Source organism: Papio anubis, chromosome 2 (genome assembly GCF_008728515.1).
Source record: "Papio anubis isolate 15944 chromosome 2, Panubis1.0, whole genome shotgun sequence".
In the NCBI taxonomy this organism is placed as follows: Eukaryota; Metazoa; Chordata; class Mammalia; order Primates; family Cercopithecidae; genus Papio; species Papio anubis.
Genome location: NC_044977.1, coordinates 109,357,158 through 109,384,179, shown reverse-complemented (window position 1 = coordinate 109,384,179; position 27,022 = coordinate 109,357,158). Strand labels below are relative to the sequence as shown.

Below are 27,022 nucleotides of genomic sequence, written 5' to 3'. Positions count from 1 at the left end.
CCAGGAGTTGCCAAACATCCAATCAACTGGTTTGTCAAAATCCTTCTTTACTGTACAAGGTTACAACCTCTTAGCCTTTTAAGGTTCTACTATCCCAAACTTACTTGTGTTGAGGATATTTCCACACTAATTCAATTCACCTAACGTCTCTTGGTTGGTCCCTTTATGTAAAATGCTGGGGGATGCAAAATTGAATAAGATGTCTGCCTCAAAGAGTTCTTTTTTAATGAAGAAAACTGAGAACATAGTTGTCAACAAGTAACAAGAACATCAGAAAAAAAGACATAAAAGTCAACAGAGGTCCAAAGTACAATGCAGCACATACCAGGAATGTGGAAATAAGGAAATGAACTCCATTTTTATGTGCATCTTATGGAAAAATTTTAGTTGAGATTAGTGTTTTAAAACTGGAAGGGTCCATGGGAATCGTGTAATTCTGAATCTCTCCTCTACATTTTATTGATGAGGATAACTTATTTGGTCATGGTCTCACAGTGATTAATACTAGGACACAGGTCCAGTTCTCTCTCAATGCTACTCCTCTTGATTCTAGAGTTAAAACATACTTAAAATGAAATTTGCAGGAAAATCTTTTAAATACCATGGCATAATTTCATGGAATAATAATAAACAGTAAACCACAACTAGGGAATGACTATGTGATGTAAATGAGAAATGGAATAGAGTTCCTGCAATCACAGACAGTTCTCTTTGGCTAGAGTGGCTACAGCGGGACTCCTAGAAAGATCACTCAAAATTGACTTATAGAGGGCCAGGAGGTCACACCTGTAATCCCAGCACTTTGGGAGGCCAAGGTGGATGGATCACCTAAGGTCAGGAGTTTGAGACCAGCCTGACCAACATGGCGAAACCCCATCTCTACTAAAAATACAAAACCAACCGAGCGTGGTGGTGCATGCCTGTAATCCCAGCTACTTGGGAGGCTGAGGCAGGAGAATTGCTTCAACCCAGGAAGCGAAAGTTGCGTTGAATTGCGCTTTTGCCATTGCACTCCAGCCTGGGTGACAGAGCAAGATAAAATAATCTTCTGCTCTAATTCAGCATATCAAGTGCCATGTCTATAGAAACAGAATATTCCTATTGTATTTCTCATTGACGGGTTAATAAATTAGATTTTTAGGCTTCTGCATCAACCTTGTGCACTTAATTAGTATGAGTTCATTCCTAAAAGATCTGTTCTTAATCAGGCTAACATTAGGCTTCTGCGTGTTTATGATGAGGGTCACAGTTTAACGCCTTGCTTCTCAAAGTCCTCAGGCCAGCAGCATCAGTATCACTAGGTAGCCTGTTGGAAATGCAGAATAGACCTACTAAATCAAGAATTTATAGTCTAACAAGATCCCAGACAAGTTGTATGTATTTGTCCCGGGTATTTCTAAAATTTGAGAAACACTACTTTGAGCAGGAACAAGCAAAATTTTTCTGGAGAAGACTGAATAGTAAATATTTTAGGTTTTGTAGAATATATGGTCTTTGTTGCAACTACTTAACTCTGCCGTTTTAGTACAAAAGCGGCCACAGACAACATGGAAACCAATGAGCATGGCTATGTCCCAATACAACTATATATGGACACTGAAATTTGAATTTCATATAATATTTATATTGCAAAATATTGTTTTAACCACTTAAAAACCTTTCTTAACTTGCAAGTCCTTACAACAGTAGAGGGCAAGCCAAATGATCCTACTGGTAATAGTTTGCCCCTGCTTTGCTCTGGACCAGAGAAAACTCCATTAGGGTCAAGTCGTCCTAGGAAGCCAGGCATTCCCTGTTGACCCATCCCCAATTCCCATGTGCCAAGTGAGACTTTTCTTCTTTAAATTTTCAGGGATGGGCTCGGTGCAATGGCTCACATTTATAATTGCAGCACTTTGGGAAACTGAGGCAGGAGGATTGCTTGAGCTCAATTCAAGACTGGCCTGGTCAACATAGCGATGCCTTATCTCTATGAAAACTGAAAAAAAAAAAAAAAAAAAGTGTGGTGGTGCACACCTGTAGTCCCAGATACTTAAGAGGCTGAGCTGGGAGGATCACCTGAGCCTGGGAGATCAAGTCTGCAGTGAGCCGTGAGCATACCAGCACACTCCAGACTGGGTGACAGAGTAAGATCCTATCTCAAAATAAATAAATTTTCAGAGATAGAATACCTTTTTTGTTTTTGTCAAATTTGATAAAGTATAATTCATTACTTTTAAATAATTAAACATTTAAATTAAGACATTATAGGACTACAGGAATTCTGGACTATAGATACAGAACTTGATAGAGAATGAGCTGATTCTCTGGGAACTGTAACATAATTTGGAATATCAATATTCTAGTCAAACAAGCAATTTCCACTTTGTTTCATGTGGTTAACTGGGTTCTCTGACCACAAGCAGCAATGAAGAAGTGATAGACCAATGAACCCTACTACAACCATAGACTCATGTGCACCAAGGATGAGCAAAGTTTAGGTAACAAAGTGCAGAAAGAAGCAAGCATAGACTACCTATTACCTAATTTTTAATCCATGTTTATACTTCCCAAATGGCAGGAATATTTGGTCTCTTAACTCCCTGCCACCATTTGTGCAGCAGGATATCCACTTGGAAGCAGACCACAATCACCAGTCAGCCCTGCCACCACCTAGTTCATCTGTCAGCCACAGAAATGTTTTGGCCACCACCACTGGGTTTATTTTTTCCAGTGAGATAAGGCAACTGACCCTGCAATTCTAATGAGTGGTATAAAGTAAGCCGATGGATTCTGAATATCATTCTTATTGTCTAAATTATTACATCTTTTTCTCTTCAACTGGATTAACTAACAACAAAAAAAGTGTTTCAATCATGATACGTTAAGTAACAAGTTTAGATAACTATAAGGCTCCCATATGTGATATAAGTTTCTAGACATCCATTTCACATTAATAGTTCTGTCATCTAAAGGAATGTTTACTGTTTTTATTGTCATGACACAAATTTCTAATTTTATGTGTTTATCCCCAGTTCTAAAGTTTGAAGACACACACATAATCACCTGAAGAACTTTTCTTTTCTTTCCTTTTTTTTTTTTTTTTTTTTGAGACAGTCTCGCTCTGTAGCACAGGGTGGAATGCAGTGGCGTGATCTCGGCTCACCACAACCTCCACCACCTGGGTTCAAGCAATTCTCCTGCCTCAGTCTCTCAAGGTAGCTGGGATTACAAGTGTGCCACCACGTCCAGCTAATTTTTGTATTTTTAGTAAAGGGGTTTCGCTGTGATGGACAGGCTGTTCTTGAACTCCTGGCCTCATGTGATCTTCTTGCCTCAACCTCCCAAAGTGCTAGGATTACAGGCATGAGCCACTGCACCTGTCCCAGGAACTTTTTAAACATGCCCGTGAGCAAGGGGCTCCCCAAAAGGAATAGAATCAGAGTACCTGGTGGTGAGTCCTGGCATCTCTATTTTAGAAAAAAGTTTACCTCGCTTGACCAGTTACAACTTTTGTGCCTCTAAGAAGTATCTGAATAGCTTAGAATAGCACCTTGGGATATCTACTACCCTGGGATATTACTAATCTTAGTTTTTACTCAGGAATAAGTGAGTAGAATCTTGTTTTGCTTTTTAAATTTCATTGTTATTTTGGAGTCTGTGGAGAAAAAAAATTTTAATTGGTGTTAAAGCAATTCATCATATGAAACAGAATATGAGAATAATTTGACTATTCAAATTTCAAACTGTTGTGTTAATAGTAATTAAATTGTTAATCATTGAGCCATGTCTATGCCAGGCACTGTGCTAGGGTGCTTTACATACATTATCTCATTTAACCTTCACAGTAACCGCATAAATACAAGTTGGAAATGCTCTCACTTTACACTGGAAAAACGGAAAGCTCAGACAGATTAAGTAACTTATCCAAACTCACAGCTAGTTAGCAGGACCACAATTTGAATGTAGGTCTTTAGGATTGCAAAAATCCACAATTTTAATCTCTCCATATGTAATTCAAGAATCCAAAAGAACCACAGTTAAGGCAAATAGCTTCTTTGACTATGACCAAAAAAATAAATAAATAAATTTAAAAATAAAATAAAATAAATTGGGTTCCTTTCATTACTGACACTTTGTTTGCCTGTGCACACAACTCGACTCTTGGTTAATCACCAGTTAGCTCAAACAGGTTAATCACCTCTTGATCAATCTGTTTGAAACTGGTCAATTCAGTAGAAACAATCAATCTGGCAGCAGTTTTGAATAGCTGCCTCAGGAAAATGGTTCCTTCAGTTCTGGATTGAGACATGGGGTTGGGATAACTCACACTGCCAATGTTTCCAGGGAAAATATCCAATGCAAGGAGGGGGGAAAAAACAATTAAAACTAAAAAACGAGGGAACATCACATATCTATATGTTTGTGACTATGTTTTTTAGCATAAATATTCCTCAATAGTTATTGTACATACATGTAAATGGGTATAATGAATATATGTATGTGGATATGTATACACACACACACACACAGATTACCAGCAGGTGAGCATAAATTAAACCAAGTGTGAATCCTGTTATGTTTTAGTCTTTCTTCCACACCTGGTGAATTTAAACCCCTATAGGTCATCTTGTCAAAATACAATTTAGTTCTGAAATAAAATAACAGAACGGAAACAAACACAATCCATTAAAACTCACTGCCAATGTTGCCAGATAACTACAAAAAAATAGAGTGTCTCAGGCAGAAATATCAATAACTTTAATGCGTGCGATTTGTTAACAGGGAAGAAAACAAGCAAACTTGCTCTCCGCTGACTGTCACTAATATTTATTCGTCCAGTGACTGTTAATCAAACCAAGTTTACAGTCCCGTACAGCACCTGTCACAGGTGCTGATCATTAATCAGCTATTACAGCAGTTTATTCTGCTGCTGACAACTCGCAATTTTCCACTGATTCAGCTAGTTTGTCAGGTGGGAATTATGGCATAGCGCATGTGACAAAACACATCACCCTTTTTTTTTGCATTTTCAGGCTTCTCTCTCCTGCTTTCTCCCCCTTTTTAGACAAACAATATCTGGGAACTCAGAAGTAATAAGGCGGAATGCATAATTAATTACCCAGCTTGCTCTAATTAGGGATGAATAAGTTGTGTCCCTCTCATCATCACAAATGTGGTGATGGGTAATACCAGTTTATGCTGTATTAACTGCAAATATGCAATCCTTCTGAGAGCACTTTTGTTGATGAATTTGATGAATGTGACAATAATTAGCAGAGACAGATGAGAGCTAAATTACTACTGACAATGTAATGCTATCCTGCTCGAGGGCCTGGGAACGTGGCAGGATAACATGGCAGGGACCTGGGCCTCATTTCTAATTAATAGTCTTTTTTTCTTTTTCTTTTTTTTTTTCTTTTTTTTTTTTTTTCTTTTTGCCAGTGGGGGAAAAAAGGAGTAACGGTAATTGTTTTCGTCAAAGGCTGCAGGGAGTTATCAGGGTAATAAAGTTAATTAGCAGAACAAACATCCTTTCACGGCCTTACCAGTCTGAGGAAAAGAGGGTAATTCAGACTGCAGAAAGATATGACTAGATGGGATGATAAGAAAAGAAATTTTACACAGGAGGCCAACAGAGAAGAATGATTTTCTCCCTTCATTTATTTGGCTTGATGCATGGAAAGAAATTAGACAGCCTCTTCTTTCAGGTCACAAAGTTGCTCATGTAAAGGACTTTGTTGTTATAATTTTGAGTTTGGGAAATAAAGTTAGCTTAGATAAACTCCACTGTTTACTTCTTTCTTTTCTAGGTGGTGATAGGTTTGTTCAATTTTATCTTTATTCAAGTGGCATTTTCCTAATGTCCCAGGCATAGGAGTTCTAATATTTGCCAAAGAGAACATTTGGCTGCACTTTGTCTTCCAGAAATCTGTTTTGTTCTCTGAATCTTTTGGAAAAAGTAAGAAATTGCTCAGCAATTTCCACGAAGTAGTACTCTTTATTTTCCTGTGTAAATTTAAAAACTAAAATGAGATTTTTAAATGTATGTTATCTAATTCTATTTTTGTAACCTCAAAAGTCATCTTTATTAAAATACGGCAATATTATTTTTCATTTCTGTCTCAGCATTTTAGATATATGAGTCATCAATCAAAAAGGTGCATAGTTCAATGAATCTGTTTTGCATGTAGCTGTATTCAGTTTGGTCACATTGCTTAACATAAGTAGATACAACATAATGGGAAAACATCCACCAGACATTCTGAAGACTTTGCAGGTTTATTTTTTCCTATGAAGATCATAAGTGGTTGGCCGCCTTCAAACATCATACACCTGAAATGACTGTTTAGTATTAAGTAAATAACACTAGGATAAAAGCCTGAAGCTTCTAAAATAATATCCATAAGAAAGTGTCTAGTATTTTTATTCCTTTTAGGTACATTTCCAAAAATTTTCATTTTATGCTTCATAAATCATTACATAAGTTCTACATATTTCCAGGCATATAAATGTGCACGCATTCATTTGTTGTTAGAGCTAAATGAAACACATTTCACATGACTCTGTGCTTAATTATAAGTTAAGAACATAAGGAGTTAAGTGGTGAATTTCTACTTTTGTGTTTGACAGTATGGCACCAGGCTGACTTTTCAACAGAATCCTATATGGATAGACTTCCATGAAAAATGGGTGAAATTTCTAACAAAATGGCTTTTATTCCTAACATCCATATTACTAAGTAATGTACTAGTCCCTAAGGACAAAAGTAGTATAGAGGACATAACATTGAACTAACTGAGTTCTTTACTGGCTGTGCTACCACATGTGTATGATTTGCATTGTCCTGTCATGTCCCTTATCATTGATTTGCTCATCTATAAAACTGGTTACCCTGCCCTGCCAACCTGATAGGATTGCTATTGAGCATACACACACACACACACACACACACACACACACTTAGATTGCTATGTTTTACCTTGTATCCTTAGCAGCATTTTTAATTTTTTGCCGTATAATCAAACTTTATCTTTAAGTAGGAAAATTCTAGAACTAAAAGAAGCATTCCATGCTACTTTCCAACAACGTGTAACATTTTAAAACAAGTTCACTTACCGAAAGGGAGACAAACTATGAAAGAAGTAACACAAAAACACAAATACAAAATTGCTTTTTTCTAGAAATGGTCTAAACTTTTTATTGTGAGAGAAAGAATAACAGGGAACACATTTGTTTGTTTCCTTTGGGACCTAGGACAAATATATTGAATATTCTGGTCCTTTCCCCTCTAGCCACTACTTCCTTCATTGGAGTGCAAGGTTTTCCTGTTTGGAAAAGTAATGGAGTCCAGTCAACTTCATTGATCTCCAAGGACTATCAAAATTATAAAACTTGCCGTGGAGCTCTGACATGCCAGAAGCCGCTAGAAAAAGAAGTTTGACATTCAGAAACTTACCAAGAGGTTCTACTCTTTGGATAGAGACCAAAATAATACTTTGAAGTAAGTAGTAATTTCCAATATTAGCCCGTTGGGTGAGCTAAAAATGCCTTAGTTAGATTTGCCAGAATTAGAGATTAGATTTGTTAGAATTAGGGGTTCACTAATTACATGCCCTAGGCACTAGCCATATGTACTATTGGTATTATTATGAATCTTTAGGAATTTAATTCTTTCTTTGCCTTTTTTACTCTGAATTCCTAAGTCATTATTTTAAAGAGTATTTTGACCAATACCCGGTTTATAAGGGTCCTGGGGCATTTTTGCTTCTTGTATGAGTTCAGAGGAGTGTTAGTTGGCTAACTAATTACAAGGGACTAAAAATAAACCATGGTTTATTATTTTCCAATTTTGAATTACAAAATTATTTAAATGTCTGTAATCGAAGTGCTACATCACTGTGTAATGAAATTACAATACTGCTTAATGACATTAGGAAACTGCATGCAAAAAAATATTTGTACACAAGGTGGTGATGTTAGCAACCAACTACAGTACTTTTATTCTGCTAAAAACCACAATAAATAACAACAGATTACTTTCCCTAAGTGATCCCCAAAGGGCACGTTTAGTTGTTCATATAATGATAGCATGTAAGGACACAAAGCCACATGGAAAACCTGTCAGCATATGTCATTAGAGTAGCAGAGAAAAAAGAGAAAAACGACAAATCACGAAATAGAGAATAACTGCTAAAGAGTAAAATTATGTTTACAAGTTGTAAAGATTCAAGAATTCAGCCCTTAATACATAAGTTTCTACTGACTCCTATTTAGATATGTATGTCCAAAGAGCTACATTCTAAGTGCAAAATTGTCTCTGTAGCTCTAATAAAACATACCTACTTTCCAGACAGCTTTCTGTCTGAAAACTTTTGCCTCCCAAGCTTCCCCCTGCCTTTACAGATAGGTTTCCTGATCCCAGTCCTAACTACAACCTTGGTCCACTGAGGACAGCATCTTTCCCTCTATTCATGTTCCTTGTGCGCAAATTCAAGTTTTTATGTTTTTATTAGTATAATTCAGAGCAGTTAAAAATCAAAGATGTGAAAATAATTCATAAACATTATTTCTCATGAAATATTTGACCTTATCAATTCTAAAATAGGAACTAATACATGCCAACATTAAAACCAGTTCATATTTCTTGTAAAGTGGTACATTAATAATGACCTCTCAGGCATAAGTAATTAATTTTATTATATTTATCCCCAAAATTCATGTATTTGCTATAGTGAAATGTTTTTATTCTCAGATACTTTTTTAAAGTAAATGATGTCATCAGCAGGAACACAGAACTTGTTGGCTACAAGGTAGAAAGCATATGTGCCATGAACCAAAAAGGTAGGAAGGTGTATTTTCAATTTTAAGATTCTTCTCCTAAGATGAAAAGAGCTGCAATTATTTTTGTAAGTAAGAAAGCAAAATATCTGTTCTTGAATTAGCTAAGGATGAGTCAGAAACTTAAAGCCAAAGAAAAGTAATAAATAATGACAACAGATGTTTGTAAACCTGTGCTCCCCTGTTCAGTGTTTGTATGTGTTGTTTTGCCTTGATGTGCTGTCAGCAGCCTCTCACCTGGGAGTAGTGATATCTTATCAAAGCCCAAACAGTTCCTCTTCACAACAGACAGATAATAGTCCCTTTCAATTTATCATACTGGAAGTCTAAAAGAACCATGGGAACGATTGGTCAGGTGACAGCTTGATGGACAGTTTGACAGCCCTTAAAGCATCATGGGAAATGGTTGTCACCTGATTTTCAGAGCGACCAGAGAGATAACCTTCAGAATGATGAGGGAAACAAAAATCTGAATATGTGTATAAGATCCAGTGGCAGCATCAGTGCTCACTTAAGTGATAATAGGTGTGAATTTAGATGACTCAAAATGTTGTTATCAAACCTGAGGGGTTTTCCAAGTCCAGAAGTGCCCATCATCTCTTTAGATGCCTTTTACATTTTTATTCAAATGTCATTTCAAAAATATATACATAATATAGGGCTTTCATTTTAAAGAGACACAGTCAAATGTACTAAATATTTAACCACATGTTAAATATATTAGCTGACCATTAATATTCTCCGGATTTCAAGTCTGCTTTCTTTTTGACAAACTCCTTGTACACCATATCCTAAATATAGTTTGCATACTGCAGTACTGATTAAGAAGGCTATTATAGACAAATCATGTAGATCAAATTTTACAGATGGGACTCAGACTCATGAAGACCGGTGTAGTGTTAGTGCAAAAAAACAAAATAAAAGAAATAAATTTGAAGATCTCAGGCACAAAAACCTTTGAATCTATATTAATTCACTCATGCAGCCAACAAACATAAATTGAGCACTTACTACGTGCAAGGGTCTCTGCTGGACATATAAAGACGAGAAAAATAAAAGCCCAGTTTTCAACAGCTCACAGTTTGTGATGGCAAAAGAAATCATCAGTCCAAATCCACTGCCTTTTAGTTGGTAAGGCTTACACACAACTGCTGACAACAGCGTCCCTTCCGTATTTTCTCTTGTATATTGTATATGCTGTTTACAATAGTTTTGTGGTCTGACCTAAAGACATACTCCCTGGAAATTGGGATTCCACAGGAAAAAGTAATAAGGATTCAGTGTTTATACATTTATTGAGTGCACTCCAACTTTGAAGAATGATTTCGGAAACGGTAAGGAAGTAAAGAGACTTGAGATGAAGTTCCCACAATTGAGTAGGACCCTAAACCTCACAAACTCTCTGTTCCTTAGATATTTGAGCTACTTTTTTTTTCAGAGCATACACTCAAAAACTTAATTTTAAAATCATATTGAATATACAGAAAATCTAGAATAATACAAAAAACTCCTTTATACTTTTATTTCAAAATTTATTAATCATTAACATTTTATCACATTTGTTTTTATCATTCCAGTTCTCTCGCTCCTTCTTTCCTTCCCTTATCCCCATTTAGCTATCTATATATTTTCCAGTAATGTTAATAGGGAGAAATGTGAACAGATTTTTGTCTAATTTGTCTTTATACTTCTTCACAAAGCCTGGCAACTGCCTTGTATATATGTAATAAATATTTATGAATGAATGAATGATGAATAATATTCAACCTAGATCTTGTATTTGATCTTTTAGACTTGTGTTTATACATACATATAAAATGTACTTATTATTTTTCTAAACATATGTAATATTTCATAAAATACTAATCTACTCTCCAAAACTGTGTCTGATCAATGGGTCTAATAAACAAATAACATAAAAATTTTTTTTATTGCAGCACGAATGTCAAGTGACTTCCCAATGAAAGTAAAAGATAAAAGCTTTAGGTGCTGCTGGCTCTTTGTCCTGCTCTGGGACAACTATAGATGCTGGCCAAACAAAAAAAAAAAAAAGCAAGGATTTAAAACAGAAACTGTCTTTCTGAAAAACACTCTAGCACCATTGTTGAAATTGGTACCATTTGGCTGCTTGACACTTTTGGGGTAACACTCTGCTTTCACAAATTTTGATGCTTTGGACTCACATTCCAACCTGATTTTTCAAATCTAGTTGTGCTAAAGCCAGACAAGACAGACAAATAGTGAGAGCACCCTCCATATTTTCCAGGGAACTGAAAAAGAGCCAGTAAATAATTTAAATAACTCTTACCAACAAAATATTCTACGTGTAATTCTTCACACGAAGACACATTATTTGGAAAAATATGAATCTGAAGTTTGCAAATGAAAAACAAAATGCTTTTGAGTACCATATGCAAATTTAAATACTTGGAGAGTGATAAAAACACATTGTGCTTATTTCAAATTGGGAGGGCAAGATGTGGGAGGGAGATGTGTCATAATTGATACGTGGACAAGGTCCAAGATGCTACAGAACAACTGAATTCAGAATCATTTCTGAATCAGAGCTGTGGTTTAAAATGCTTTTCCTTTCCTTGTTGAAATAAACCCATGGAACATCAAGTTATAACAAGTCCCAGATGTAGTCCCTAGTTCACCTGATATGAATTAAGTTTCATTGTTAACAACTAATGTCCTTATTTAAGCCAACGAAATAAGCTAAATATAAAGCCAGCACCAAGCCTCATAACATGTTTCATAGTAATGCCAAAATCTGTGGTCTGGAAACTTAGAATAAATACTAAATGCTAAATTTTCAATCAGACACACATTTTCTCAGAAAAAAAAAAGTCAGACAAAAAATTCCACAAAAAGCAAAAAAAAAAAAAAAAAGCATTAGTTAATTCATAAAACCATACGACTTGAAAAATATTATATGCACTTTTCCATCATGCATTTAAAAATATAAGGTCAGCTTGACGGTTAAGCAGCATTTTGGAGGGCATAAAAGTCTTATATTATTGGCTAATGTAAGTTATATGAATTGCGGACTTTTTAAGCACCATGTATACTTAGAGTGTATAAAGTTGGGGATCTTTTGATTCAAAGCATGTAAGTTCTACTGTTTAGATTCTTCCACTAAGGTATAACAGAGTCTCCATGTGAGACACAAAGGAAACCGTGTGTCTTGTGACTCAGATTAGGGTTTTTAAGTTATTTATATTAACTCTCTTCTGTCAAGGCGTGTACACTATTCTTTAAATGTGGGAAATTCTGGATTCATTTCTCTTATTTTTCTGATTTCATCTTTCCAAATTTGGTAAGTCTTGGTATTCTAAACACAAAAAGCTTTTCGTTAGGTACCTTATTTTATATAAATTTTTTGTCATTTAATTACTTTTAATGATTAAACAACATGTCGCTTACACAATTAGAAAATGGTGTTAAGGTTTTGAAATCTTCTGAACTTGTCATATTTATTCCGTACCTTTCTAGTAAACTGGAGGCTTGTCAGAGTAGTGAATAAATGAGTATGCTGTTTTCTTTAATAAAAAAAAAAAAAAAAAAAAGGTATTTAGAAATCCATCTGATTTCTTCAATGCCAAAAAGTAACCATTGAGAACCATTAAGAATTATACCTGAGGCTTAATACCTAGGCGATGAAATGATCTGTGCAACAAACCCCATGACACAACTTTTCCTATATAACAAATCTGCACATTGTACCCATAAACCTAAAATAAAAGTTAAAAAAAAAAAAATGTTACCCTGTTGTTACAGCTTTTATGACTTCTTTACAGCTAAAAATGTTTGTTGTCATAAAAATATGAAAATTGAGAAAAACAGGGGGCTATGGCAGGATATCTCACTAATACTATTTTAAACATTTGCTGTTACATTATTTAAGCTACGTATTTAAATTTATAAGGCCATGTTTTGAGTGCAGAAAGGGGATTCTAGCTTTATCCCCTTGGATAAATTGGATAAATAGGATTTATCCAATTACTCTTCAGAGTTCTGATTTATAATTTTTCAGAGATTTATGATAAAATTTCTGAACTTCATATATTCTGAATTATCATAGGATTATCAAAATAGCACCTTACATGGTTCAACTTTCACTTGTACTAATTCGTTCTCATACATAACTCTTTTGAAGGATGTGAAAGGCCAAAAAAAAGATGTTAGATTTAAAGTAATTCTTAGAATCTAAGTAGTGTTAGTACCTACATTAGCACATCTTTTTTCCTAGACTTTTTAACTATAATGAAAACTCAAAGTGGAAAGTGAAATTATGCCCAACCAAGTAACTATTTTGTGTGCATTATATCAAATAAACTGTTTGACTTTTTCCACTGATTATGCTTAACTGACAGTTGTTTTGGAATTTTACAGGCACAGCCATAGTGTTTTTACAATCAAGCTCTTCCCATTATCTGTTCTATATGGCACTTTAAACTCTCCATTTTCTTTCTAGCCTTATAGTTAACGAAGAACAAATGAACGTCATTACATTCCACCCTTGTAATGTTCTTTATCTGTCATATTTGAAAATTTCTCTCACCTCCTCTTTTCTCAGCCAAAAAATATATAATTTGTTTTTATTTCTACCTCTTCACCATCTTAGGAAAGTTACTTAAAGTTCTCTGAGACTCAGTTTCCTCATTTATAAAGTTGAAATAACTGTACATACTTTGATTTGTTAGGAAGATTGAAGATTACTATAAATAACTGCATAGTACATACTGTGACACAGTCTGCTCTCCATAACAAGTCATTCCCTCCTTTTGATTAATATTGAAATTCTTATTGACTGACTTGTATCAAAAGACACATTATTCAATGTCTTAAACAAATGTCTTTTCTCAATTATATTGAAGCCAAGGCGTCAGCAGGTACTAATATTTCTTCTGGATCTATTCATTAAAAAGGACTGAACATAAACATAATTGTAAATCATAAGACTGAACATTGCCAATGCTCAGAAAGCAGAATCCTCCCCAAAGACAAAAAAAGAAAGAAAGAAAGATTTCTGCCTACCTTATTTTAAAAGACCAATAAAAATCTTCACTTAAGAAGTTTCACCTACAATTCCATGAAGCAGTAGTAGAAGAACATTTGGATTATGTTGTCCGAGACATTTATATGGATATCCGAAAACTTCAAAAGATATTCAAGGTATTATTAACATTTTGTTACCATGACATCAAAGAGGAAGCTGTCACAAAATGGTAACAACACAACAAATGCTTATTCAGTGCCAGGTATTGTGCTCAAGAATTTGACATGGATTATTGTATTTAATCCTCACAACCCTACTGAGGTTGATATTACTATTAATGTTATTTTATTATCATTTTACAGATGAGAAATATCATCATGGTTAGGGCAAGCAGCATGGTCAAGCATGGGCAGTGAGTGTTGGGGCTGAAAATTGAAGTGATCTACAAAAACCCATTATGCTCATTTGGACATAAGCTTAAAAAATAAGTCCTTTTTTTTTTTCTTAAAGAAAAAGATATTCTTAAGGAAAAAAAGGGGAAGAAAAAAATAACATGCAGGTGTACATGATGTTTTGATATATGGACACATTGTGGTGTGGCTAAATCAAGTGAATCAACATATGTATTACCTCACATACTTACCATTTTTTTGTGTCGTGAACACCTAAAACCTACTCTCTTAGCAGTTTTCAGGTATATAAAATATTATTCACTACAGTCACCATGTTATAAAACAGATCTTTTTAACTTATTCCTCTTCTTTAACCAAAATTTTAAAATATTGTCAATTAAAAAACAAATTTAAAAATCTAATGCAAGTTGTGAGTAAATTCTCTTTTAAAATTCACCTGATTATTAAATAACTTAAAGTTTATTTTTATGAATCTTTGAGTAGAGAGTTCCTAACAGTATAACTCACATATTAATGGGCTGTGTATTAAATGGTTTTATTTTCAGTTTTGCAGCACAGAAAACTGTTGAAATACCCATATCAACTTGATTTTTTTAACCTAATTCAGGTGTCCTTTGACATCTCTTAAATGTTGGGGGTAGGGGTCAGAGCCAGTTATCTGGCTTCTATTTCTGTCAATTGCTTAGATTTGTTCCTCTAGTCAAAACTGTCACCCCCAAAATTGTGTGACACATGCTCACGCATAAAATGTTAAAATGAGTACATCCTTGTATTTGTATTTGTTTTCAACATTGCCAAGGTGCTATGGGAAATTAAAGTAACAAAATTAGAAAAAAAATAAAATTATTAAAAAACCAAAAAACTTTAATTCTAAATACTTAAAGCATTTATGTAAACTGTGGTTCTCAATTTTTTTGGCCTTAAAACCCTTAGAAACATTCTTTAAAATTACTGAAGACCTCAAAGAGCTTTTGTCTATATGGGTTATATTTAGCAATATTTATCATATTAAAAATTAAAACTGAGAAACTTCTAAAACAGTTAGCAATTTAAAATTACAATTTAAAAACTCACTTCATGTTAACATAAATATTATATTTTTTAAATAATTGTGATTGTTTCTTGAGAAATGTGGCGTTATTCTACATTTTGTCAAATCTCTGTAATATGTGGCGTAACAGAAGATAGTTAAATGTTCATACCTGCTTTACAATTCATCTATTGTGATATGCTATTTTGAAGTCTATTTTTTAAAAACTGACCTCATACAAAAGTGGATGGAGAAGAGAGGAATATTTTAATAGCCATTTTGCATAATTATGTGTATTATTTATTGATACACCACCAAAACTTTACCAACATGGTTTTTAAAGGTTAGTTTCAAAGTGGAGTTTGAAACAATATCAACAAAATTTTTATTTTTTCTTTAATTTATATTTTAGAGCTGGGACCACAGGCACACACCACCACAACTGCTAATTTAAAAAATATATATATTGTAGAGACAGGCTCTTGCTATGTTGCCTAGGTTGGTCTGGAACTCCTAGCCTCAAGGTATCCTCCTGCCTCAGCCTCCCAAAGTGCTGGGATTACAGGTGTGAGCCACCCCTTTTGGCCTGAAATTCTTATACACTGTATTTTAGCACCATTAGTTTATTTGGCACTTAGAATGGATCTTTTACATACCGATGATTGGGAAGTATTACATGTTAGACACATTTGGAAAATATCTGTTCACTTCAAATCTTCCACATATTAATACATTTTATTATGCAATATTTAACAATTAAACCACATTGGTTAATACCATCACTGGTTTTATTATGAAGTCTGCTTGTGACTCAAAAATTGCACCAGTGCTTTCCTTGAGATAGCCATCTGACTTCAATATACACAAGTGCTTTATGCAGATTTCCCATTTTGTCAAACATAATGTTAAAGACATGCCCTCGAGAGTCAAGGTTTAATAAAATTAATGACGTTTACTGTTTAATCAAGAACATTCCTAAAGTGAAACTGGCTACTTATTATTTTAGTGTAAGTGTGTGGAAGTGAGGAATACACTGACTAGTAGTATAGCTTAGTGCCAGTACCTTAAGTTCATAAGTAGTTTTACCCATTATTGCTTGTGCACCATCAATGCAAAGTGCCAACACAGCAAAAAAAGCAAGTAACATTTTAATATCGTTATAAAAGTAAATTTGACTTTGTAGACCCCCTGAAAGGGCATCAAAGATCCGTAGAGCACTTTCAGAACCATTGATTTGAGGTTGTACTCTCCTTCTGCTACTCGAATGTTCTATAGGTGATTCTAGAAGATGAATTAAAATGCAATAGAAAAGTTGCATGTAAAAAACTATTCCTTAAAGTAGAATAAATAAAATACATTTTTAAAAAAGGAAAAAAAAAGCTATTCATGTGATTCTTGATTCTCCTTGTTGTATTATAAAAGTTAAGCAAAACTTGGCCTCTTTTCATATGCTATATGACTCGGAATTCACTTCTTTTTAATTGCTTGTCTGAATTATCATGGTCCCAGGTCTATGCATACTAGTGATTACACTGTTTTAAAGGGTTTTTTTGAGCAATATGTTAGGAGGAAGCCAGAATAAACAATAAGATTTTCAGTCTGTAAATTAGTCACTGTGTATAAACCATACAGCAGGTGAAGTCATTCAGGTCAATAGGGTATCTCTCACTAATCAACCTCTACATTAATGTACTAATTTCTCTGTGCCTCCCAAAGTGAGAATTCTATTCAGATGCATTATTTGTATTTCCCATTTTGAATAGATAATGAATATATTATGATGCAATTAAAGGTACACAGATTGTGCATATTAGATTTTTTTTCCATAACTAATTCAAGAATGAAATAATATATGTTGTTTTGAAGTCAATTGTCATGGATAAATGAGAGAAGCTGGCCATAATTGAACCTGAGGTGAATTCCTTTAGACTGGGCCATTGTAAACTACTTAATTCTGAAAATCTCTCTTTAAAATAAATTTTAAAATTTATCCCAACTAATTCACCATGAATAAAGGTTAAAGACTTAATCCTATGATTTTATAAAACCATGTTGTTTAACAAATTACATGTTTGTTTTACTCTATTATCAAAATCAGTTCATAAATGAATCTTCTTCAACAAGAAGGTTTGGTGCTTAAATATACAATACCTTGTGATCTGTGACCCCTTTATTGTAGTCATTTTAGATTTTTAATATGTCACTGGTTTCTTTATTATTTTCTTCCTTTTTTTGGTTGGAATCTAATAGTAATAGACATGTGATAACTTTTACCAAATTTCCTTCATATTATTTAAATAACTTTATTTTGGGTAAAAATAAAACTACTAAGATATTCATTACACAAGTGGTATGAGTGAGGATAGAGTGAAGGTGGTATATTTGCCTTGACCTTTCAAAAATCACCTGCCATTTCTGTACTAAGGTCATGCTAACCAGGGACCACCTTTGAGCTTGCCTGTTTCACTCTTTCCTGGTACAACAGTATCCCTCAACCTCCTTCATCTTTTCCTTTAAATGCTACTCATTCTTCAAGGATCTCCTCAATAAAACCTAGTGATACAGGTACCATACTTAGCTTCTTGTTTATTTACAGTCTAGAGGCATTTCTTGTGTTTCATCGGCATTTTCTGTAGCTTATTACCATAGAGCTCAGTTCTTAATAGGCACCCCCCCAAAAAATTGTCATGATCAAATATAAACTATTAGAAGGAAACAAACAAATGAAAGTTAGTTTGTTAGAAGCATGCTTTTCATAAATGATTTGCTACATATCATGATTTTGGGAAATCAACACAAAATTAGAAATGGAAACAATTTAAAACTCAGAAAAACAATTTCACTAAGGAAATTATAAATTATTTTGCCCTCTAAGCACTGAATAATGTTGAGTAAAGGTTTTTGTTTGTTTGTTTGTTTGGTTGGTTGGTTGGTTGGTTGGTTGGTTGGGGTTTTTTTCTGAAAGAAAGAGTAAAATGTTAGCTATAAGATTGCTATAATTTGGTGATGGACTAAGCAATAATCATAGTAAAGAAGAAAAGAAACAATGTCTGCTTTGCTTTCTTAAAAGGCCATATATTAAGAGGCATAACACAAATCTTACAGGTTTGGAAAAGAAGTAAAATTGGAACTCAGGTCAGTCCAACTCTATGTGCTTGAGATCTACAAAAAATTCTGTACTCACCTCTGTTACAAGCATTTAAAATATCTATATCTGTTGAAATATGGACCTCAGTAAGGCTGCCATTACTGCTTTCTTAACTGTATCTTTAGCTTTTAACAGAAATATGAACTACAAATATTAGAAGGCACCACTTCCATTTTTATAAATGTTATCATTAGAAAACTCAGAAAGGCCAGAAAAATGAAAATTTAATATACATTAAATAGAGAAAATCAATAGCATACGTGTATGCTAGCAACAACTCAACAATTCATTATAAAATAGAAGTTTTAAAGAAGTCCTATTGGAGACACACACACACACACACACACACACACAAATATACTTTTAAATCTCTAGGCCAGGTGCAGTGGCTCACGCCTGTAATCCCAACAATTTGGGAGGCTGAGGGAGGCTGATCACCTGAGATCCGGAGTTCAAGACCAGCCCAGCCAACATAGTGAAACCCCATCTCTACTAAAAATACAAAAATTAGCCTGGTGTGGGGGCACATGCCTGTAGTCCCAGCTACTCGGGAGGCTGAGGCAGGAGAATCGCTTGAACCCAGGAGGCAGAGGTGGCAGTGAGCCGAGATCGTGCCACTGCGTTCCAGCCTGGGTGAGAGAGAGACTCTGTCTAAAATAAATAAATAAATAAATAAAATCCCTAAATAGTTCTATAAAACTTTCACAAGAAAAGTGCATACCTTATATGAAGACAACTAAAAAAATTGTTAAAACATAATTTTAAAACTTTAATAATAAATGTACAATTAATAGGCCGGGCGTGGTGGCTCACGCCTGTAATCCCAGCACTTTGGGAGGCTGAGGCGAGCGGATCACGAGGTCAGGAGATCAAGACCATCCTGGCTAACATAGTGAAACCCCTTCTCTACTAAAAATACAAAAAAATTAGCCAGGCATGGTGGCGGGCGCCTGTAGTCCCAGCTACTCGGGAGGTTGAGGAAGAAGAATGGCGTGAACCCAGGAGGTGGAGCTTGCAGTGAGCCGAGATGTCACCGCTGCACTCTGGGCGACAGTGGGAGACTCCGTCTCAAAAAAATTAATTAATTAATTAATTAATAATAAATAAATGTACAATTATATCATATGCATGATTAGGGAAAGTAAACACCATAAAGACAGTAATTTTGCCAAATAATATATATGTATATATACACATCTAATGTTATTACAATAAATATCTTAAACAAATTGAGAGCTGGGGGTCCTAAAATGCACTGGAGTACTAAATGTGGGAAAATGCAAAGAAACTTTTGAAAAAGAAATGTACTAAAGGTAAAGTAACCATACACATTGTTTTTCAAAAAATTTTTTATTTAATTTTTTTTTCTTTAGCGACAGGGTCTAACTCTGTTGCCCACACTAGAGCGCAGTGTCCCAATCATGGCTCACTGCAGCCTCAGCCTCCTGGTCTCAAGCGATCCTCCTGCCTCAGCCTCCAGAGTAGCTGAGACTACAGGTGCACACCAACACACCTGGCTAATTTTTTAAAATTTTTTAGAGACGAGGGTCTCACTATGTTGCCCAAGCTGATCTCCAAATCCTGGCCTCAAGCAATCCTCCCACCATGACCCCCCAAAGTGCTAGGCTTACAGACATGAGCCACCATGCCTGGTCAAACCACACAAATGTTCTTTTTTTTTAATTTTATTTTTATTTTTTAAATTTTTTATTATTTATTTATTTTTTTAGACATGGTCTCGCTCTGCCATTCCGGCTGGAGTTCAGTGATGCCATCATGACCTCCCAGACTCAATGGATCCTCCCATCTCAGCCTCCCTAGTAGCTAGGACTACAGGTGCATGCCACCACACCAGGTTGATGTTTGCACTTTTTGTAGAAACAAGGTTTCCCCATATTGCCCAGACTGGTCTCTAACTACTGGGCTCAAGTGATTCTCCCAACTTGCCCTCCCAAAGCGCTGGGATTATAGGCATGAGCCACCACGCCTGGCCCCATACGCGTTTTTTTTTTTTTTTTAACATACTTCAGCTACAATAATGAAAAGAGTAAGGCTGAGGCCAGCCATGTCACGCCTGTAATTCTAGCACTTTGGAAGGCCAAGACAGGTGGATCACCTCAACTCAGGAGTTCAAGACCAGCTTGGGTAACATAGTGAAACCTCGGCCGGGCGCGATGGCTCAAGCCTGTAATCCCAGCACTTTTGGAGGCCGAGACGGGCAGATCACGAGGTCAGGAGATCGAGACCATCCTGGCTAATACGGTGAAACCCTGTCTCTACTAAAAAATACAAAAAACTAGCGGGCGAGGTGGCGGGCGCCTGTAGTCCCAGCTACTCGGGAGGCTGAGGCAGGAGAATGGCGTAAACCCAGGAGTCAGAGCTTGCAGTGAGCTGAGATCCCGCCACTGCACTCCAGCCTGGGCGACACAGCAAGACTCCGTCTCAAAAAAAAAAAAAAAAAAAAAAAAAACATAGTGAAACCCCATCTCTACCGAAAATAGAAAAAAAAAAAAAGAGTAGTGCTGAAATAATAATTAAGCTTAGTATATAATAGCTCAGATATTATGTATGTGTACTTCATACTTATGTATATATTATGCATTATATATACAATTTAATGTATAATAATATATAACATAAGCAGTCAATGAGGGAAAGGAAGGATTATTCAGCAAATAAGAATGGAAAATAAATTAAGAATTTGGAAAAATCATTACTTTAGATGGTTACTACATGCACAAATGAAATATGCATGTTTTGAGGAGAAGAGGAAAAGGAAAAAACTCAAAAATTTTGCAAAGGGAAGTTTCTAAATATTGCTTTGTCTAGAGTGTTTATTGCTTTTAATTTCCAATGGTTTTTACAATGTATGCATCTTTGTCTCCTTCATAACCAGCACTAAGTTTTCCATACTGTTGAGTATGCAGTGCACTTTTTGGAAAGCTAGTTAGTTGATAGAGTCATCCATTCATTCATTTACTCATTCAAATATTCACTATTTAAAAATATTTGGCCACATTTCCTTTTTAAAGGTACATTTTTTTCCTCTAAAGAGAGTGTATTTTGATCCATCTTTTATCTGTAAAACTTAAAGTTGTATTTGTTTTGCTTGGGCCCTATTTTCCTATAAAAATAACAACAACCCAAAACTGAAAACAACTTTATGCCTTTAGCTTTTGGGTTGTACCATGATTTCCACCACTGGAGCAGTTGAATAAAACAGGATTTAAGATAATATAAACCCAAAGAACAGAGTGTTTCAATGACTTTCTTCATGCCATAATTCAAACACGCTAGTCTAAACTTCATTTTCCCAGTGTAATGATTTTGGTCATGGATAATTTGTAACTGAGGGTTGATACTGGAATTGCTCTCATTTCAGGATGAGAGTAAGATTTATATGAGAACAGCAAGATGATGGTCAAAATAATCTTTCAAAAGTCAGGAGATAACCTTATCTCAAGAGAAAAATACTGTCCAGTGACTACATGTTCTAAAATAAGGGTCTTGCTCCTGATCTCGTCAAGGAAACTGTAAAAATATGATAAAATGGAAGCTATTACATGAGTTCAGGGAAAATTGAAGGTATTTTATTTAAATGTTGCTCTTTCCCCAGTCTGCTATTTGTTGTTGATTTTTTACATCATATTATTTCATGACATTTTGTTAGAATTTTGTACCTAAAAGAAATCTTAATATAATTTGTTTTATTGACCTGAAAGTTCAGAGGCAACATTATCAAATAGTAAGCAATGTCTGAGTAAAATTTTATTACTTATGACAAAGGCATCCCTGTCATTTGTAGATATATTAGCCAATTGTGCTAAAAGTACTCTCTCTTGTACTCTGTAGATTGTGTTTATTTTTTCATGCATGTTTTCTATTCTTTTAGAAACCTTAAGTCCATAAATAATTTTTTTCCATTTGAGTAAAAAATCCACTTTTTTTCTCTTTCTAAATGATTGTACAAGGTTCCTCTCAGTTTCATTAACCTATGATTGTTTTAAAAAGCTGAATCTACTTTGATCCCTGATAGATGCTCATGTATTACTTTGAATTTCCAGAAACACTTATGAAATAGAAACTGATGATATATATCAGCAGTCTTGTAAGGGGCACTCACTCTCATGTAGTCCATTTTGCTGAGCACTTTAAGGCCTGTGATACTCTATTAACAGCTGGTAATTTTTTAATAGACTGATAGGCAGACAGACAGATATGGATAGATGGGTGAATAAATGAATGGATAGATGGATGGATGAATGGATGGTCAGGGAGGTGACCCTATTTGTATAGTTGGGTCTTTTCCTGATGAGGCCAAAGCCTTAAACTAATTTCTTCCCAAGGCCTTTGTATGACAGACATCATCTGTCTTGCTGAGTGCTTCTGCAGGGGCCTGTCCAACACTGTTCTTTTATGAATGGCCTCCTGGGGTCCTCAGGAACCATGCCAGAGTTTTGCCAACTTAGATTATCACTCATGAAGATCCTTCCAGGCTTTGGTTATTTCCATGGCTGCTGATTTTTACATTTCTTCCCGCTCAGAGCAGCACTGAACTTATCAAATACAATTTAATTCTCCGTTGTTGTTTTCTGAAATGAGCTAAAAAAAAAAAAAAAATGCATATAGTATTTTGAAAATTATGTGAGGAATAAGTATTGATAATTCATTTTTAAAGGAATTTACATTGTATATTCTAAAACATAAACACAGGAATGGTCCATAGGAAAGGATTTATTTTTCTGTGTAAAAATTTCATAAGCACTTAATGCTTTTTTTTTAAAAAAAAAAAGCTAGAATCAAGTGGTAGCACCGTGAATTACCAACATTCCTCTGAATACATTCTGCTACTAGATTTGAATGAAGCATTTTGCCTCTGCTTTCTCTCTGACAAATGGGAACAATCCTAGCCATTTGGCATTAAGGCTTCTGAAAGCTGACATTAATGATCATTCTAAAGACTTGTCAGAATCAGTCTGGATGTACAGGCTAATACACACATTGACATTACATGGGTCATGTTTTTTTTCTCTGAGAGATGGAACATGAAATAATTTTGGATCAAGGATATATGGGATGGCATTAGACACTAAAAGACAATGTGAGAATAAAGACAGGGCCATTTTCACAGCAATAAAGAATCTCTCTCTAGAAATAATCTCTAACTTCTGGCAATTCACATGGGCAATATCTCCAGTTAAAAGTCTTCAAGGTATGATTTTTCAAAGGGAAAGTAAGATACATGCAAAATACATTCATTCAATGATAATTTTAAGAGATAGAATCATAAAAAAGAATGAGAGCCCAACGTGGTGGTGCACGCCTTTAGTCCCAACTACTTGGGAGGCTGAGGCAGGAGGATCCCTTGAGCCCAGGACTTTTAGGCCTGCCTGGGCAACATAGTGAGACCCCATTTCTAAAAATAGTGACAACAATAACAACAACAAAACCATAATGAGAATAGTTTGGCCATTAAAATTTGAGAAACCAAACACCTACCTCAATGCAAGGTATTTTCTAATGTGCCATTTAATAATAAACTTTCCTGAGAATACTATGGAAGCAACAAGTTAGAAAGACATTGATATTCATTAAACCTACACAGAAAGAGCAGAGTTTCATGAATACAATAGCAACAACCAGTCATTTCAATGAAGTTGTGTAATGGGGATCTTTGAAGTTTTCTGGCATAGCTTAAAGCAGTGAGAATGAGTGGACCTAGCATTTGATGAACAGCTGCAATTAAGCAGGCATTATGAAGAATATTTTGAAAATTTGAATTCACTGAATGCTTAAAATATTTCTTGCAAAGTAAATTGTTTATTCCCATTTCTCAGATGAGAAACTGAGTCTCAGGCGAAGTGACTTTCTTAAGCAGATATAGCCAGAATGTAGAAAGGATTTGTTCTTTTGGCTATATTTGATATATCCTAGGAGCTGTAGAGAACTATGGAGATGGATAAAAGCTTTTTCCCTTACACCAAATAATTTTCAAGTTGATGAGGTATATATAGACATGTATATAAATGTAATAAAAATTGTGCTAAAACAGGGATTAGGAAACAGTTGCTAATGGGTACTAGGCTTAATACCTGGATGATTAAATTATCATCCATGTATTCCAAACCCCTGTGACACAAGCTTACCTATGTAACAAAGCTGCACATGTACCCCCGAATTTTAAAAATGTTTAAAAAGGAAAGAAACTGAGAAATGTGAAATTCAAAAGAGTAGTTATTTTTGTCTAAGGAGAGAAAGGAATATGACAGGGAAGGACACTTCTACCTCTGAAGTAGATGCGAGGTAACATGGGTTCTTCTTTTATTACTCTTTATAATATATATAATATACATATAAATATATACACACACATTTGTATTATACATACAAATATGTATATACATACAAAACAATTTGTATTATACATACATACAATACAATTTGTACTATACATACATACAATTTGTATTATACATACAAAACAATATAACATATACTTTTGTATGTACAAAATAAGAGACTTCCTGTTTTTAAAAACATAATTATAAATAGGTAACTTGTTGGAAAAGTGAAAAATATAATTTACATATCAATCAAATGCAAGATAATTTGTAAGAAAATAACTTTCATGTCCATCTGTAACTGATGGGCTCAATGTCAGAATAAGCCCTGTGATAATTGGTGGAACTAGTAAATGCTTAGAAGTGATTAAGCACTTTATCCTCAAACCATTTTAGGGGTATTTTATATTTGTGACAGCTGTTAGTGCAAGCTAAGAATATGAAAAAAACAGTGGCTAGTACAGTGATATAATAACCTCCTTCATCATAATACAAAATATTTTTCAGCCATACTGTAAATTCACATCTTCCCTACAGCACATATCACAGGGCATTAAATGTAGTAGATACATAAATGATGGCTTACTTCAAAATAACTTCCATTAACTGAATATTTAACATGGTCTAGATAATTCTCATACATTATTTTTCATTCTCACATCCACCCCGAAAGGTAGGTAAACTTTTTTCATTTTCAATGTGTAGAAGCTATGGCTCAGAGAAATGCAAGATTTTGCCCAAGACCACAAAGGTAGTGCATGGCAAAGGTAGAATCTGAACCCAGGTCTATTCTATTCCAAGACATGTTTTGTCTCAACCATACAACCGTCTAATGGCAGATAAAACTAATCCTCACAACCACCTTTGGAGGTAGGTTCTATTGTCTTCCTAAATTTACAGATGAGGAAACTGAGTCATGAAACGATTGTCAACTTACCTATAGTCACACACTTGACTTGGGCTTGGGGAGACAATAAGTGGGAGGGAGATGGGACCAGATCCCGTATCATTAGACCTGGATTGGTGGTGACTGTTGTGGTAGAAGGATGCATCTTAAACGCAAACTTTTCCAAGGCAAACTAGCAAAGAAGCCTTGCTGAAAGGTAGACCTTACTTGGATGGCCTGAAATTGACAAAAATGCTTCACATTCTTAGGCCTTTTATGATCCTTTTAAGAGTGAAAAGAATCTCCACATGTGGCCCAGAAGACCAAAACCCACAGTTATATATACTTAACACTTAGGGAATTCGGTGCCCCGTCAAAAATGTGGTGAGACAAGAATCTCCCCAAAAACTATCTCTATTCCTCTTTCTCCTTCTCATAACCAGGCTTCTGACATCAAAGTTTATTGTTAAAAGCATCCTTAATAGAAATATTACTGTATATATTTTCACCAGAAGGAAAAATGTCAGGGGGATTTGGCATGATAGGTGTTTACCGTAAGTTTGACATGCATTATTGTTAGATCATTCTACTCTCCCTCCATAATTTTTCTATGCAATTTATTTATGTGCATATTTAAGTGGTGTGCCACTTAATTGAAATTATAGTGTGTTCAAGCCAGATTTGACACTGACTGGCAGTTGCTGTTAAGGAATACTTGGAACCTATGAAAGGGTCATTTTCCAAATAGTACAGATATAACTCTATTCATCCAGCAGAATATTTTAGGAAATCAAATAGCTGATAGTGCCAGTACAACTACCCCATTCATTCTAGGCAGGATTATGTCTTATTTACCTCTCACAACCCCAGAACCACATACGACATATCAGGTAGTATTATAGTACCATTAGCTTCCTCACCTTCTCATACAAAGACTCTGCCTACAGATTCAAGTGTCTTGAAAATAACTTTTTAAAGATCACTTAATCCTCAGAAGACTTTTAAAAATGTAGGTGTTGGGACGGAAGCGGTGGCTCATGCTTGTAATCCCAGCACTTTGGGAGGCCGTGGCCAGTAGATCACGAGGTCAGGAGATCAAGACCATCCTAGCCAACATGATGAAACCCTGTCTCTACTAAAATACAAAAAATTAGCTGGGCGTGGTGGTGGTACATGCCTGTAGTCCCAGATACTCAGGAGGCTGAGGCAGGGGAATCGCTGGAACCCTGGAGGCGGAGATTGCAGTGAGCTGAGATGGCGCCATTGTACTCCAGCCTGGTGACAGAGCGAGACAGCATCTCAAAAAAAAAAAAAAAGAAAGAAAAGAAAAAGTAGGTAAAGTAGGTGTTTATATTGTGCATAAAAACAACCCAGTATTTAAT

At 35.0% G+C, this 27,022-nt stretch overlaps 1 protein-coding gene across 4 annotated transcripts in view; it reads left to right on the top strand.

The window, feature by feature from the left end:
• The window catches only part of LOC101022620 (SRY-box transcription factor 2), a 587,038-nt gene that overhangs the window by 403,072 nt on the left and 156,944 nt on the right, over positions 1-27,022 (top strand). For all 4 annotated transcript variants that reach the window (XR_002520089.1, XM_021933720.2, XM_021933716.2 and 1 more), the window contains one exon: positions 7,275-7,483. The gene's annotated coding sequence lies outside the window, so the exon portion shown is untranslated. The remainder of the gene's footprint in view (positions 1-7,274; positions 7,484-27,022) is intronic.